The sequence below is a fragment of the Ictidomys tridecemlineatus genome, chromosome 10 (assembly GCF_052094955.1).
Source record: "Ictidomys tridecemlineatus isolate mIctTri1 chromosome 10, mIctTri1.hap1, whole genome shotgun sequence".
Taxonomy (NCBI): domain Eukaryota; kingdom Metazoa; phylum Chordata; class Mammalia; order Rodentia; family Sciuridae; genus Ictidomys; species Ictidomys tridecemlineatus.
The window spans coordinates 123902260-123918660 of record NC_135486.1 but is presented as its reverse complement, the minus strand read 5'-3'; the positions used below and the strand labels follow the sequence as shown (position 1 = coordinate 123918660).

General features: G+C 42.3%; 1 non-coding gene across 1 annotated transcript; it reads left to right on the top strand.

The window, feature by feature from the left end:
* The first annotated feature begins 1230 nt into the window (after positions 1 to 1230).
* LOC120887777 (U6 spliceosomal RNA) lies at positions 1231 to 1336 on the top strand. Its single transcript, XR_005731103.1, has one exon. It is a non-coding gene; the product is annotated as a U6 spliceosomal RNA (small nuclear RNA).
* The last annotated feature ends 15065 nt before the right edge of the window (positions 1337 to 16401 follow it).

Sequence of the window (16401 nt, the reverse complement as noted above, 5' to 3'; positions counted from 1 at the left end):
TTCAGAAGGTCCAGGCAGGTCAAATAGTGGCATGTCACAGGGGATGGAGCTCTTATAGGGCTTCAAACATGCTCTGCCTGCTCCAGTGGCTGCCAGGCTATTGGTTCTCACAGGTCCTTTAGCTATAAGGCTCTTATTGTGGACCTAGGGAGAGGGAATAGGGCAAGTTAAAATACCACAAAGCTCATTCTTCCTAGGAAGACACAGATGTTTTTCTTGAATAACTAAGGTTTGCATCATGGCTAGCCTTTGGTTCATTTCCAGATTCTGAAAAAGCTGATTTTGCTCCAGGGTTCACATTGAGACACTGATCATTGTCTCCAGGGTTCACAGTGCTTTTATGAAGAAGAAGATTATTGGAATCCTATTCCACCATTCTGCAAATGCTTCTCTGGTGCCTGATCTATACAGTGAAGAAAGCCTAGACTTGGTAACCAAAGTCCTGGCTTGGGTTGCCACAGTGGAGTCACAGCCTCTCAGTAGTTTTGAGATCCATGTTGTCAATGACCCAAGGCCCTGATTGAAGACACAGTGAAGTCCCCTTGAGGAAGGATCCTGTACCACTGCTGCAAGTGCTCCTCATAAATCCTCCTCCAAACCTTCCCCAAAGGGACCAATGGCCATTTACTAGGGTGCCTATGCTCTGGGGGAAAAGGAAATATCTAGACCTTTTAGGGATTAATAGACATTGGCTCCAAGTTTATGCTTATTTCTGGGGACCCAAAACACCATTGTGTTCCACCAATCAAAATAGGGGATTATGGTGGTCAGGTGATAGATGGTCTGAACTCTAGATCAACCTAATGGGCCTGGCTGGTCCACGACTCATCCTGTCGTTACTTCTTCAATGCCAGAATTTTTACTTAAACTTGACGTACTTGGTAGTTGGCAAAGTCACTTATGAGACACACGAACATACTGGAAGATTATATGACATGTCAGAAATACAAAGAGAAAGAAATTATGCCATTAAATGCAAAGTTGAAAGATCAATTCAGAAGACCTGACATGCAAATAACAGGATTCCCTAAAGGAAAGTAAAATAATAGATGAAGACGGACATTTGAATGTGAAGAGTCAAAGGACTCCCGTGAATACAAATAAGCATCCAGACACATCCCAATGAGATTTCTGAATTCCAAATACTAAAAAAAGACCCCACCGATTTCAGACAGAAAGACCAGGATACTGAAAAAGTAACAAGAACTGGACATTAAGACCAGACATCTGGGGCTCACTTTGACAGCACATATACTAAAACTGGAATGATCCAAAAAAGATTAGCATGGCCCTGCACAAAGATGATACACAAATTCCTGAATCAGTCCATATTTTTATCACAATGAATCCCACTTTTATGTATAATTATAATACATCAATTTAAAAAGTTAATAAATAGAAGGAAGATCATAGAGTAGAGGAAGAGGACCAGGAGGAGAGAGAAGGAAAAGAAGGGGAAATAGGGGCTGGGGTTGTGGCTCAAGTGGTAGCGCTCTGGCCTGCCATTCATGAGGCATTGGGTTCGATCCTCAGTACCACATAAAAATAAAATAAAAAGATATTGTGTGTTGGGCTGGGGATGTAGCTCAGGCGGTAGCGTGCTTGCCTGGCATGCATGCGACCCGGGTTCGATCCTCAGCACCACATACAAAAAAGATGTTGTGTCTGCCGAAAACTAAAAAATAAATATTAAAATTTTCTCTCTCTCTTTAAAAAAAAAAAAAAGATATTGTGTCCACCTAAAACTAAAAAAATAAATATATAAAAAAAGAAGGGGAAATACCAGAGAGTGAAATGGAGCAAATTATGTTATATGCATATATAAATATGCATATAATACATGAACCTCACTATCACAAACACCACTGTTATGTATAACTATATTGCCCTATAAAAGCATTTTTTAAAAGGGGAAATGTGTGGGGCTAGGACTGGGGCTCAGTGGTAGAATGCTCACCTAGCATGCATGAGGCACTGGATTCAATTCCCAGCACCACAGAAAAATGAAATAAAGATATTGTGTTCACCTACAACTAAAAAATAAATTTAAAAAAAGGGGGAAAAGTGTTACTCATTAGGTAGCAGAAAGTATGAAAGAATTTCATGAAGCCAGGTGCGGTGGTACACACCTATAATCCCAGTGGCTCAGGAGGCTGAGACAGGAGGATAGCAAGTTCAAAGCCAGCCTCAGCAACCATGAGGCGCTAAGCAACTCAGTGAGACTCTGTCTCTAAATAAAATACAAAATAGGGCTGGGGATGAGGCTCAGTGGTTGAGTGCCCGAGTTCAATCCCCAGTGTGTGTTTGTGTGTGTGTGTGTGTGTGTGTGTGTGTGTATGTATATAATTTCATGAGATGTATATTTAAAAATAAAAGGTAAAAGTTTATTTCCAAATGTCTTATTTATAATACAATCTCTAATTTATATGTACAAGTTCCAAGACTCAGTAGAAATGAGGTGGGTCCAGATGTGGAGGTGGGTAATGTTGGGAGTAGCTTATTGTAATGACAGACAGATAATGAGTCCTATATTGGTTCCTCAGACTTTCAGTCTACTTTGCCTCAACCTCCCAAATAGCTGGAATTACAGGTATACATTGCCATGCCTGGCTCACTTCTCACTTTTTAAACAACTCTGCAGTTTTTTCACTGGCCATAGCTTTATGAGATGACAGTCATAGAAAGAAACTAAGTAGAAAGAGCACTGATCTCAGAAGATAGAGGACCAGAGTTGTAGTTTCATCTTTGTCCTATCTGTCTGTGTGACTTTGAGCCTATTGCTTTCCTTCTCTGAGCCTATAACCTTAATTATTTTAATTGTAACTATAAATTGCACAAAACATTCAGCTAGGTACTATGCATGGGGCATAATACTCCCATAATCTTAAGTTCTTTTTACATTAAATTATTAAATGTACAAATTTATTTCTTTCTGTCCAACTTTTAGGTAACTGTAAGAATTTCAGATCCAGCACATACAAATCTCCAATCATTTATTGTCATCATCTAGGCACCTGGAGCAGTAAAATTAAAAAGGCAGCAAACATCCCACAAAACATTCCTCTTAGAGAGCAAGTTACCTGTGTCAAAATAAGTCATTGGAAGAATAAATCTTCCATTTCAAGAGAAAAGTAAAGGAACACAGAATACCTATCAATAGAGTAGATAGTTTAAAATGCTTTAAAATTTTAAACTATTAATTTTCATTTAAGCCAGACATGGTGGTGCACGCCTGCTGTAATCCTGGTGACTCAGAGGGCTCAGGCAGGAGGACTGCAAGTTCCAGACTACCCTGTGCAACTTAATGAGACCCTGTCTCAAAATAAAAACTAAAAAGGGCTAAGGATGAGGCTTGGTGGTAGAGCGCCCCCTGGGTTCAGCCCCCAGTATTGTAAAATAAAAGAAATATCACTTATTGTCTATTTAATGAGATAGTAAAAAAAATTATAGGCTCTTTTGTATATCCCTCTCTGCTTTCTAGCTGATGAGAGTTCATGTGGGGCCTCACAATACCTTGGGACATTGGTCATGCCCTTTGCAACCCATGGAAATCACAGGACCCTGGCATGTCATTGTTCCTTAGAAGCATCACACATACTTCCTTGCACAGTGACTCTACCAGACTCCTGATTTGGCCTCTGTTGGCCGCCATTATTTCAGTTCATTTTTTTCTAGCTTTGGTTCTCAAACTTCTTCAGAAATTGGATCTGATCAGCCTAGGAGTCATGGCCCAGAGAGGCAGTATTTTCGACTCAAACACCTCCAAGGCCACATGGCCAACCTATAGGAGTCCACTAGCATTTCTGGGTGGGACATTGGTTGTGTGGGTGCCAGCATCCCTTGGGCATGCTAACTACATGCCAGTAACATCCTCAGAAATTATGACACTCAGAATGCCCCCGTACTTCTTAAAACATCAAGGCCCAGTACTGCACTGCTTGGGGGTCAGGGATTTAGGGGGAGGAAAGTGGGGTATTGTGACACTTGATCTTTTCACTTATAAGGGACTGCAGATTTAGCTGTCACTTGAATTATGAGGGCACCTTCTAGCAAAGTCCCAACTTCCTTGCTAGTATTTTTCACAGCATGGGAGTTTTGAGGCACATAATATTTTAAATGGAGAAAGAAGGCTGGAGTTATAGGTCAGTGGTAGAACACCTCCCTTAATGATAAGATTAAGATGCACTAGGTTCAATTCCCAACACCATGAAATGTAAATAAATTGAAGAAAGAGTACTGTATACTTTGAGGGGAGGGAGGGCACTGATTTTTTTTTTTTTTTAAAAACCACATATGTGCATTCTGGAAAACTAGGAAATACAGAAAGGAAGAAATAAAGAGTAACACTTTAGCCAGGCATAATGGTGTGTACCTGTAGTCCCAGCTACTTGGGAGACTGATTCGAGAGAATGGCTTGAGCCCAAGAGTTCAAGGCCAGTCTGGGCAACATATAAAGTCCCCAGCTCTTTAAAAAAAAAAAGAAGGGGCTGGGGATGTGGCTCAAGCGGTAGCGCGCTCGCCTAGCATGCGTGCGGCCCGGGTTCGATCCTCAGCAGCACCACATACCAACAAAGATGTTGTGTCCGCCGAGAACTAAGAAAAAATAAATAAATGTTAAAATTCTCTCTCTCTCTCTCTGTCCCCCTCTCTCTCTCACTCTCTCTTTAAAAAAAAAAAAAAAAAAAAAAAAAAAAAAAAAAAAATAAAAAAAAAAAGAAAGAAAGAAAGAAAAAGAAAAAAGTAACACTATTCCTGTCACCTAGACATTCTTGCTGTTAACACCTTCCATTGGTCTTTTCTATCATTTCTAAAGCTCAGCATGGGCCTTGCAGAGAATAGAACTTCCATGACTGTTGAAGGAATTAATAGAAATAATTCCTTGTCTCTCAATTAGAAGACAGAATGTAGTGATCTCTATCTAAGAAAACTCCCTTCTAAAAACTCCCTAGAGAAGCTACAGTATGACTCTGTGTGTGTGTGTGTGTAGCCCAGGGTCTGGCACGTGAATTAGACCCAGTAAATGGGACCCATTGTTACCATCATGTTCATGTTCCCCAAGCAGACTTGAGGGTACCCCTCTTTTTTATCTCAAACTCTGAACCTGGTCGCTGTTCTCTAAAACAGCTTAGGCAGAAAATGGCGCTAGAAACTTAGGCAGGCCTTAGGACTCTCCAAAAAAAGAGTCCTTTCTACTTAAAAACACCCTCTTCACAGATAAAAAAGTGGAGAGACTGGGATTGTAGCTCAGAGGTAGAGTGCTTGCCTAGCATGCGTGAGGCACTGGGTTCGATCCTCAGCACCATATAAAAATAAAGATATTGTATCCACCTAAAACTAAAAAATAAATACTAAAAAAAAAAAAAATAGTGGGGCCGAAGAGAGTGACTCTCATTAGTTTGTCACAGCTAATCTGACTCCTCACTTAGTTGGCTCCCAACTGTGCAAGGTCACTACAGAACTAACAGAGCAGTGGACTCTGGGATGGACATCTGGGTTCCCAATCCTTGACAGGAGCACTAGTGTGTGCTCCTAAGCAAGTCATTCTTACTTTCCTAAACCTCAATTTACTTGTCTGTCAGATGGAGATAATATTTCCTAGCTGGGTGATAGCAACAAAGAAATTGTAAATGTACCTAGCCCTGTGTGTGGTACACAGCAATAATTTAGGGTGGTAATTCCAGGTCAGGGAAACAGTAGTCAGTAAACTCAGCCCCAGAGAGGCAGGACTGGCAAAAGAAAGCTATCCTGGGTGGGAAAGCTAGGTTCTGGGTACTCGGATTCCTCTCTGGAAAGGGGAATCCTCAATTCTTTTTTTAAAAGTACTTGTATTAGTTATTGATATTTATATGTGGTGCTGTGACTCGAACCCAGTGTCTCACACGTGCTAGGCAAGCACTCCACTACTGAGCCACAATCCCAGCCTGGGAATCCACAATTCTATTTCCCAAACAACTATAGACTGCCTTAAGAGGGTCCCAATATATAACACAAAAATATTGTTGCAAATGATGGATAAAATAGTCCTCATCTGTGTTTGAGAGTGCTCATGCTGATATAAAGACTATATGGGTTCAAATCTGCCTCTACTAACCAGGGAACAAGTGACTTCTCTATGCTTCTGTTTTATAAATGGAAATAATAATAGTACTTATCTCAGAATTGAAATGATTTTGTGAGTGTGAATGTAGCACTCTTAAGAATATTACCTAGGGGTCATGACTGTAAGCTCAGTAGTTGAGCGCTTGCCTTGCATGTGTGAGGCACTGGGTTCGATCCTCAGCACCACATTAGAAAAATAAATAAATAAAACAAAGATATTGTGTCCATCCATCTACAACTAAAAACAAATTTTTTAAAAAGATTATTACCTAGCTTACTTATCATAATTTTGTTTGATATGGTACACAAGTATCATATAATTACTTGGAGTAGGTTGAGATTCTCATCCAGGTTGATGAAGAACATTAGCCTGTATATGCTACAGTTTTGAAAGGGTTAAAAATTAAACTGGGGCTGGGGATGTGGCTCAAGTGGTAGAGAGCTCGCCTGGCATGCGTGCAGCCCACATACAAAGCTGATAACTAAAAAAAATAAATATTAAAATTCTCTCTCTCTCTCTCTCTCTTTCTCTCTCTCGCTTTAAAAAAATAAATGTATTTAAAAAAATTAAACTGTCAGGCTGAGGTTGTGGCTCAGCAGCACAGGGCTAGCCTAGCATGCGGGAGACCCCAGGTTCCATCCTCAGCACCACAAAGATAAATAAATAAAATAAAGGTATTGTGTCCAACTACAACTAAAATAAATACATATATATATATATATATATATATATTTTTTTTTTTTTTTAATTAAGCTCTGTCTGGAAAAGGAAACTAGATCTACTAGAAATGAGCTGTGAGTTTAACGTGCTGTTAAAGCCCATAGTGAAGGATAAGACATGGAGTATGGTTTGAATGTGGAGGCAGAGGGTCTTGGTTAGCATAGCAAGGGATGAGAAAGTCCCTGGCCAGTAAGGAAAGAGAGGGAGCCCTGGTTCATAGCCCCATGGCTGTGGTCCTGGGAAGTGCCAAACCAGAGAGCAGGTGGCTGGCTAACATTCTAGGAAACATGGGATCCTATGTACAGAGTCCTAGCCAGTCCAGAGATTCTAGTGCCCACATGTTGTACAGGCCAGAAGCTAGGGATTGTGGGCTTGGACAATGAAGCCAACAGCAACCACAATGACCTATGATTAGACTCCACTCACTCACACACATGCTGGATACCCAGGGAACAACTTCCAGGTGAGGAAGTTCAAGGGAAGAAAGCCCAATGGTGACTGAGTTAGGATTTCTGTTTAGGGTCATAAATTGTTTTACAGAAATATTTGAATATTTGTTTAAAGGGGTACTCAGGACAACTTAGTCAACCAAGCACTCACATGTTTTGGTCTAATTGTTTCAGTCTCTTTTGTTCCATTCCCCAGCTCTTACTTCCAGATTTGGTAAGGAGGTGGTTTTGGGAATCAGATAGACTTAGGTCTTGTCACTAGCTGTGTCATTTTGGATAAGATACTTACTTCTTTGCTGAACCTGTTTTGTTGTTTTAGAGCTCAGAACTCTGTGCATGCTAGGGAACCACTCTACCTTTTAACTACACCCTCAGCCCTGAATTCTATCTTCATTAGTAAAGTGATATACTTTCTCACAGAAGTTATTGGTAAACTGAAATTAAATAATAGGGTTGTTTTCAAATTATGTTCTGAAGAACCTTAAATCAGAAAATCCAGTGCTTTCCAAACTTCATTCATATCCCATTCTCCTTTGATACATATTGTATTTTTTACTTAATTTTGTTTTAACTAATCACTTTTTTTTTTTTGTACCAGGGGTTGAACCCTGGGGTGCTTTACCATTGTGTCACATTCCCAACCCTTTTTATTTTTTATTTAGAGACAAAGTCTCCTTAAGTTTCTTTTTTTTTTTTTTTTTTTTTAAATTAAGCTGGAAGAAGGGAAAGCTATTTCTTTTTTTTTTTTTTTTTTTTTTAAAGAGAAAGTGAGAGAGGGGGACAGAGAGAGAGAGAGAGAGAGAGAGAGAGAGAGAATTTTAACATTTATTTATTTTTTCTTAGTTCTCGGCGGACACAACATCTTTGTTGGTATGTGGTGCTGCTGAGGATCGAACCCGGGCCGCACGCATGCTAGGCGAGCGCGCTACCGCTTGAGCCACATCCCAGCCCCCCTCCTTAAGTTTCTTAAGGCCTTGCTCAACTGCTGAAGCTGGCTTTGAATTCGTGATCCTCCTGCCTCAGCCTCTCGAGTTGATGAGAGGTTTGCACCATCACCCCCAGCACATTTTTAGACAAATATATGTTTACAGGATATGCCTATCATTTACCCTATAATGGTAAAAATATATGGGTCAAAATCAGAACCATGCTGTTCGCTTCTTGATAGCCATGGTTACGATCCAAAACTTTGAGCTCAAGGCCTGGATTTTATTTGTTGAAAAGGATTACCTCAACCAGGTATGGTGGTGCACCTATAATTCCAGGGATTTGGGAGGCTGAGGCAAGATGATCTCAAATTCCAAGTCAGCCTCAGAAACTTAGCAAGGCCAGTCAGCAATTTAGCAACCCTGTATCAAAACAGTGGGGATTTAGCTCAGTGGTAACACATACTTGGTTCAATCCCCAGTACCAAAAAACAAAAACCCTAGGGAGCTGAAGACATAATTCAGTGGTAGAGTGCTGCTTAGCATGCTCAAGGCCCTGGGTTCATGCCCATTGCAAAAAGAAAAAGATTACCTCAGTCACAAAAGGTCACATAGAGAATTAAATAAAATGTTCAAAATAGCCAGATCTATAGAGATAGAAATCCTTAAATCTTGGGCTGGGGATGTGGCTGAAGCGGTAGTGCGCTCTCCTGGCATGTGTGCGGCCTGGGTTCTATCCTCAGCACCACATACAAACAAAGATGTTGTGTCCGCTGAGATCTCTCTCTCTCTCTCTCTCTCTCTCACACACACACACACACACCTCTCTCTAAAAAAAGAAGAAATCCTTAAATCTACAGATTAGTGACAGTCTAAGGCTGGAGGGAAAGAGATAGGAGTTATTGCTAACAGGTATAATTTGTTTCAGGGTTGATGACAATATTCTAAAATTGCCTTTGGTTAAAGTGAAAACTGAATATAGGAAGAATCAATGAATTGTACACTTTAAATGGGTGAAATCTATGGTATATTAATTATATATTAATAGAGCTATTGTTTTAAAAAATATGAAAAATAGCATAAATCCAATAAAGGGAAGAGACTTCATACAATTGAACACATTTTGGCTTATCTTCATTAAGAATATTGACCCTCTTTTGAATTATTTCTACAGTAATTTATAAACAATTATTTTTACCTGCTTTTGATTTTAACTTTTCATGTCAAAATTGTTTTAGTGCCCTTATTTGTCAAAATAAAGATTCTCACATTAAAAACCACTATTTACAACACAGTTATTTAAATTTCTCAGTGCTTTATAGCTTTTGTATTAATAAAGCATTTTCATCTTAAAAAGGTAATTAAAGGAATCAAAGACACCTGAACCGGGACTGCTATTCTTTTTCTTTTTTTAGTTGTTGATGGACCTTTATTTATTTATTTATATGTGGTGCTGAGAATCGAAGCTAGTGCCTCACACATGCTAGGCAAGTGCTTTTCCACTGAGCCTGATCCTGAGCCTGAGCTCCAGCCCCAGCCCCAGCCCCAGCCCCAGCCCCAGCCCCAGCCCCGCTATTCTTTCAATTTAGCTAGGTTTGTGAACCAGTGGTAGCAATCCTGCTCTTTGTTACGGGATCGGATGGTAAGCCCTGTGCCAAGCAGCTCAGACAAACCTGGGCCCTGACCTGAATCATGACACCAGAGAAATCACCCTTGAGCCTCAATTTTCCTATCTGTAATAAGTGGAAAGAGGTCCCAACTCAGGAGATAGGAAGAATAATGACAAGAGATGATTTTGTGTAACACGCTCGATGCCACGAGCTCGAAATCCTGTCTGTTATCAGAAATGTCGGGGGTTTGGCTCTGTGGCGGAGCGCCTGGGTATCATCCCCAGCACCACGGGGGGGAAAAAAAGAGAAAAAAAAAGAGAGAGAGAGAGAGAGAAGAGAAGAGAAAAGAGAAGGGAGAGGGGAGGGGAGGAGAGGGAGAGAGAGAAAAAAAAACTTGGTTTCCTGGAACAGGACAGCAGGTGGGAGAGATGCCCTTCCAATTCCAAACTTCCTTTCAGCCTTGGCTTCTTTGACTGTGGATCGCAAGCGAGTTGAAAACACCGAAAAACGTCCTCAACTACCCTTGGGATCCTCACGCCCTCATCACAGCTCAGGAAACCAACGCCCGAAAGAGGCTAATAGGCTGCCCAAGATCAAAATCGCCAGCGCTGACCCCTGCGGAGGAGCCGAGCGGGCAGGGCCTGGCCTCGGTGCCGCCAGTCCCGACGCGGCCAGGACCAAGACTGAACTACCCGCCTTCCACGTTCCAAGCGCACACAGCGGCTGCAGACGAGTCCGGACTTGGCGCCCGGGGGGGGGGGCAACCGGCGGTCTGCACCCCGCGGCGTCCCAACCCCCAACACCACCGCCCCTCCGGAAGTCCGCCCTCGGCCACTCTAGCATGCCAGAGGCGCGTCGGTGGCCTTAACCCTTCCCACGGCCGCGCCCGGCTCTCAGCGCGGGGCCGCGCCAGGCACGTTGTCCTCCTTTGTTTCCTCGCGGCTTCACAAAAGGCCGCGCGGGAAGCAGGGGCTGAGGCTCCCACGTTACAGACGAGGCGACCGAAGGTAACAGCAGCTGACCCAGAACACAGCCCTTTTGGGGCTGATTTCTTTTAGTCCGATAGCATCTCTCTGGCTCCCTCCCTCTTTAAATATACATGGAAACCTCAACCAGGGTAATGACCGATCACAGATTACAACACTGCATTTCCCAAATCCCCTAAAGTGCCTGCGATACTACTACGTGGGTTCTAACAAGTAAACATTGAAAATAGTCACTTTACAAAAAAAAAAAAAAAGTTTACATATAACTCAGACCATGAACCCCAAAAGATTGCTAGTTCAATTTTTCGGTGGAGGCAACAAGGTCTAGATACTGGAAGGTGATTTGCTCAAAATCAGTACAAATCAGTTTGAACCAGGGAACACCTCCATTCCTATCCTGATCCTTCCCACACCACAGCTGCGGGACTGAAGAGGAACAAAGGAGGAGACAGCAAGAAAGACATTTCAATCTGAAAAATGGACAAATATAAGACATTGGAAAGTAAGTCACTGTGTTCTGACCTTGAGCTTGCCCTGTGTGGGGCTTTGAGGTCACCAAGCAAAAAACACTCCTGCCTTAACAGTCTTGCAGAGACACAGGGAACTGATGTGGAGATTCTGCTGGTTGCTGAGTGTGCCTGTTCCAGAACACATTCTGGAACTGGGGAAATAACCAGTTTGAGGACACACTGGTCTGAGGTGAGATGGATCCTGAGCTAACAATGCATTGATCACCTGACCTCCATAACATTTTTGGTCTCCAGGAGAATAGAGTTGGATGCCATAGTATAAATAAAACCAGAAAAGTAATAGGATTTTACCAGTGAAGAAAGAGAGATGTAATTGGGTTTGTTCTTTCTTTTATCATTAATGAAAAATGATTTACCCTGCACTACACTAGACCCTAGGAGGACAGAGGTAAAGAAGACAGATGTGGTCTTATTTCTAGCAGCGGAAATGATATGTCCCATGCAAGAGGAAGTACAGTGACTAAACCACTAAACCAGGACCTGACCAAGTTTGAAAGTCAAGGAAACCTGAAAGATAAGCAAGCAAGCATTGGCTAGGATGAGAGAAGAAGGGGAAAGAGAGGAAGAGAAGCACTTCCCAGGCTAAGGGAGCAGCAAATAAAGTGGAATAGACTTTACTAGCAGCAAGTGTTAAGTGGAAAAGACTGGCCAGCTTTGATGAGTTGGAAGTCAGGAGTGTTAGATGGTGGAGAGCTTGAGAGAAAGAGAGGAGCAAGGGAGATGGACAGGGCCCCAAATAAACAAGTATTTGTTTGCCATGCAGAGAAAATTGGTGCATGGGCAGAGGCAGGCATGACAGAACATCACAACGTCCATGTGGTCAGAGGCCAGGAAGTAACATATTACTAGGACGGTGGGGAGGCTGAAAGGGGCATAGAAGCCAGTGCCTAAAAGGTCTAATTATGGAGCTGGACCTGGAGGCTATGTAATGGAACATGAGAAGACTAAGACTCTAGGAAGCCAGGTGTGGTGGCAGATGCCTCTAATCCCAGTGACTCAGGAGGCTGAAGCAGGAGGATTGCAAGTTGGAGGCCAGCCTGTGCAACTTAGTGAGATTCTGTCTCAAAATAAAAAATAAAAAAGGCTGGGAGTGTAGAGCACACTTAGGTTCAATATCAGCACAAAAGGAAAAAAAGAAAACATAAAACACTAGGAAAGGTAGAGATTATGCTGACTCAAAGCATATGCTCTGTCTTCAAGGGTGTCCAGTGTGCTGCTGCATTCCCTTGTGATGCCCTCTGGGAGGCAAACTTGATGTCTCATATTCTACTTGTTCCCCCTCCTTTATGTATTTATTTGTTTATCTTTTATGAGATGCTGAGGATTGAACCCAGCACCTCACACATGCCAGGCAAGCGCTCTACTGCTGAGCCACAACCACAGCCCCATGTATTTCTGCTTTTAAGGGTAGCTGGGAGTCCAGATTTATATATGAAATCACTTGATCTTAAATGTTGTCAACATATTCAATAATGTGTAAGCCAAGCAAATCATTCCCACAGGCCAGTGGTTCCCAAGTGTCACAGCACATTATTATTATCAGGGGAGCTTATAAAAATCCCAATGCCCAAGTCATCCACTATGCCAATTAAAAATATCTGAAGTAGAAGCCAAGCGTCAGAATTTTTAAAGGATTCCCCAGGTGGTTCCAAGGTGCAGCAGTTCAAGAAACTCTTGTTATAGTCTGAGAATATTCTTTGGGTTGCCAGGCAAAGCCATAGGGAGCCATAAAGGTTTGGAACCGGGGAGGAGTAGACCAGTTTGGAGTTTTAAGGAAAATCAATTCTTAGGAGGAAAGGAGTACAGGATGGGGTGAGAAGGGAGCCCCAGGGGCAGGATCCTGCTAGAGTGACCAGTTTCCTGGGACATGGAGCTTGACAATGCTGGGCAAATTGGGTGCTTGGTCATGTTAGAGCCTTCCCTGGTATAGGAGGTCTGTCTGGGGATGCCATAGACTCCCCTTTCTTGAAGTTTTCTGGGAAAAGGCTATCTTCTCAGAGGGCACTCACCTGGGTCTCTGAAGCCTGAGCTTAATAGGCTTGTGGTAGGAGAAAAAGGAAGGGAGGGAACCTGGACCCATTTGATCTCACTGAGAGAGTGATCTTGTTGGTCAAATCCAGGTCTATAGAATGCAGCTCAGCAATAGAAGGGTACAAACTATTGAGCCATAAAACAACATGGATGATTTTCAAGAATATTATGCCAAAGAAAAGAACACAGATGCAGAGGAGTACATACTGAATAATTCCATTTATAGGAAGTTCTAGAACAGGTTCACCTAATCTGTGATTTAGAAACAAAATCCCAATAGTGGTTGCCTCCTAGGGAGTTGGAGCTGGGAAAGGGGAATTCCCTGGGGTGCTAGTGATGTTCTGTATTTGATAATGGTTGCATTATGCATGTTTGCATTTTTAAAAATTCATTGAGTTGTACAGTTATCTGTGCATTTCAATATATAGATATTTTACCTCAAAGGGAAAATATACCTACAAACAAATCCTGGACTTTAGTTAACTTGGTGTGCACCAAGTGTTTAGAGGAATGTGTAATTGTCTGCAGCTTATTTTGAAATGTATCAAGGAAATAGGATGGATGGCTATGGGTATGTGATAAAACAAATTCAGTAAAATGGTACAGGATCTAGGTGGCAAGTGTATGTGTGGATCATACAATTCTTTAAATTACTGAATTATTTCAATTCATTCAAAACTTCTTTTTTCTGTATGTTTAAAACTTTTTTATAATAAAAAACCTAAGTCTGATCATGTTGTCCCTCTGCTCAAGACCCCTTCATAGCTCTTTGTCACATCCAAAGCAAAAGCCCAAGTCCTAACAATAGTTTCCAAGGAGGATGACCGGACATTCTAGTTGTCACAGATTTCACCTGCTATCTGCATATAATTTTTAATACTCTTCCTGGTTTTATTCTCAAAAACCTTCCAGTTTGAATGACAGGCTATGCACTTGCCCTGCCTGTGAGGCCCCACCTGACCTGAACTTACTTCCTACCACTCTCTCCCCACTCCAGGCATATTGATCTCCTTGCCAGGGCTGCACCTCAGGGCCTTTACATCGGCTGTCCCCTCTGCGTAGAATGCGCTTTCCCCAGATATTTGCATGGCCTTTTCCCTCACCTTTGAAATTTTCTTCAAATGTCTCCTCAGTGAGGCATCTCCTGACCTCCTTATTTAAAAACTGCAACGTGATCTTTCCACATCTGCCAAATTCTGCTTTGTTTTTTCTAAAGTTCAGTCAACAATAGGCTACGTATACCATAGAGGTCCTAAAAGTTGATATCACTTCATGACATCATAGTCATCTTAGCTTGTGTAAATATATTCTCTGATGTCGCACAATGATGAAAGTGCCTAAAATTCATTTCTCAGAACATATGCCTGTCCTTAAGCCACCATGATACTCATAACTTCCAACTCAGGACACAATTTACTGAAAGTAGGCTCCATGAGGGCAGGGATTTTTTTCTGTTTTGTTTTTTTGTTTATTCATTTTTGCAGTATTGGGGATGGGACCCAGGGCCTCGCCCATGCTAGGCAAATGCTCTACTACTGAGCTATACTGCCAGCCCTTTTGTTTTCTTTATGCCGTACCCCCAGGGCCTAGAACAATGCCCAGAAAACAGTTAGTACACAATATTTATATCACTATGATTCAAAGAAATTCCTCTGCCCTCCTGAAGGAGGTGTTGAAAATGTGAGCAGACACAGACCATTGTGAGGCAATTCCCGGGACTCCATGCAAAGGAAGAACAGGAGGTGGGTGGGCATGATCAAAAGGAGAAAAGATGCCACCAGGAAACTGTGATTTGAAAAACAAGAAGACATCTTCCAGGTGAAGAGCAGAGGGGCAAGCAAGACGCTTCTAGCAGAGCAAAGAGCATGAGCAACACCCAAGAGGTAAGACATTTTGGGGTGATTATAAGCAGTTCAGAGGGTAGCTGGGGTTGGGTGGAAGCAGCAGAGCATGAACTTTAGCATGCAGGTAAAGAGCACTGGAAGGTTTTGGCCAGGGCCAGCATCATGGGCAGATATGGGCTTCTGAAAGGTGGCCCACTGCCAACTGGACATGGGCAAGCAGGGAAACCCACCAGGAAGTTGTTGCATTGATTTGTTGGCACTCGGAGAAAGTAAAGCAGTGTGGCCCTAGAGAAGAGGGTCAACTGGAGAATCATTTAAGACAAAGACTTAGGACATGATGGCTCGGGGAAGTGGACTCAGACTCCTGGGGCCAGGGAGCCAGTGGGAATGGTTGATGAGGAGATGAGGCTGAGGGTGTTTTGGAGTGAAGTGAAAGTGTTGCAAGCTATTTAATTTTTTGAGTCTGGAGATTGGGGGCAGAACTTCAAGGCACGGAATTAGGAAACAATAACTAAAAAAGAAGGTGAGGGGCTGGGGTTGTGGCTCAGAGGTAGAGAGCTCACCTAGCATGCATGAGGCACTGAGTTTGATCCTCAACACCACAAAAAAAATAAAATAAAGATATTCACCTACAACTAAAAAATAAATATTAAAATAAAAAGGTGGGACATTGCAGGAGAATATTCAGGAATGGAAGAACCAGGGTAGGGCAACAGATACTAAAGATCAGGAAGAGGAAAGAGACCAAGGATGGACAGGATCCAGAGCAGAGAAGGGGAGAGCCCAAGACTTAGGGTGGAAGAACTTCCAGAAGAAAAGTGTGAACATGGGTAGGGGATGGGGAGAACACAGCTAGTCCTAAATCAGAGTTGTGACATGGGAGAAGTGTCTTATAGAAGAGGTTAGGAATTAGCCACAGAGAAAGTAGGGGCAGGCCTGGGTTGGGGACACTTGCCCAGAGCCTGTGTCCAGGAGATGGTCAGGAATGGGGAGACTCAAACTTTAGCTTCTCTAGTATACTCAGAAATGACATCCTATCCAAAACCAAAATTTCTTTAGCCTCACTTGTGGGCAGGTCTATGGTATCTCCCCAGACCCTAGTGTCCTCATCTGTAAAATGGGGTAGTAGGAAAAACAACTGCCAATGATTGAGCATTTACTATGTGCTAAGCCAATGACTCTCTCTCCAGGAATTGTGTTATTTA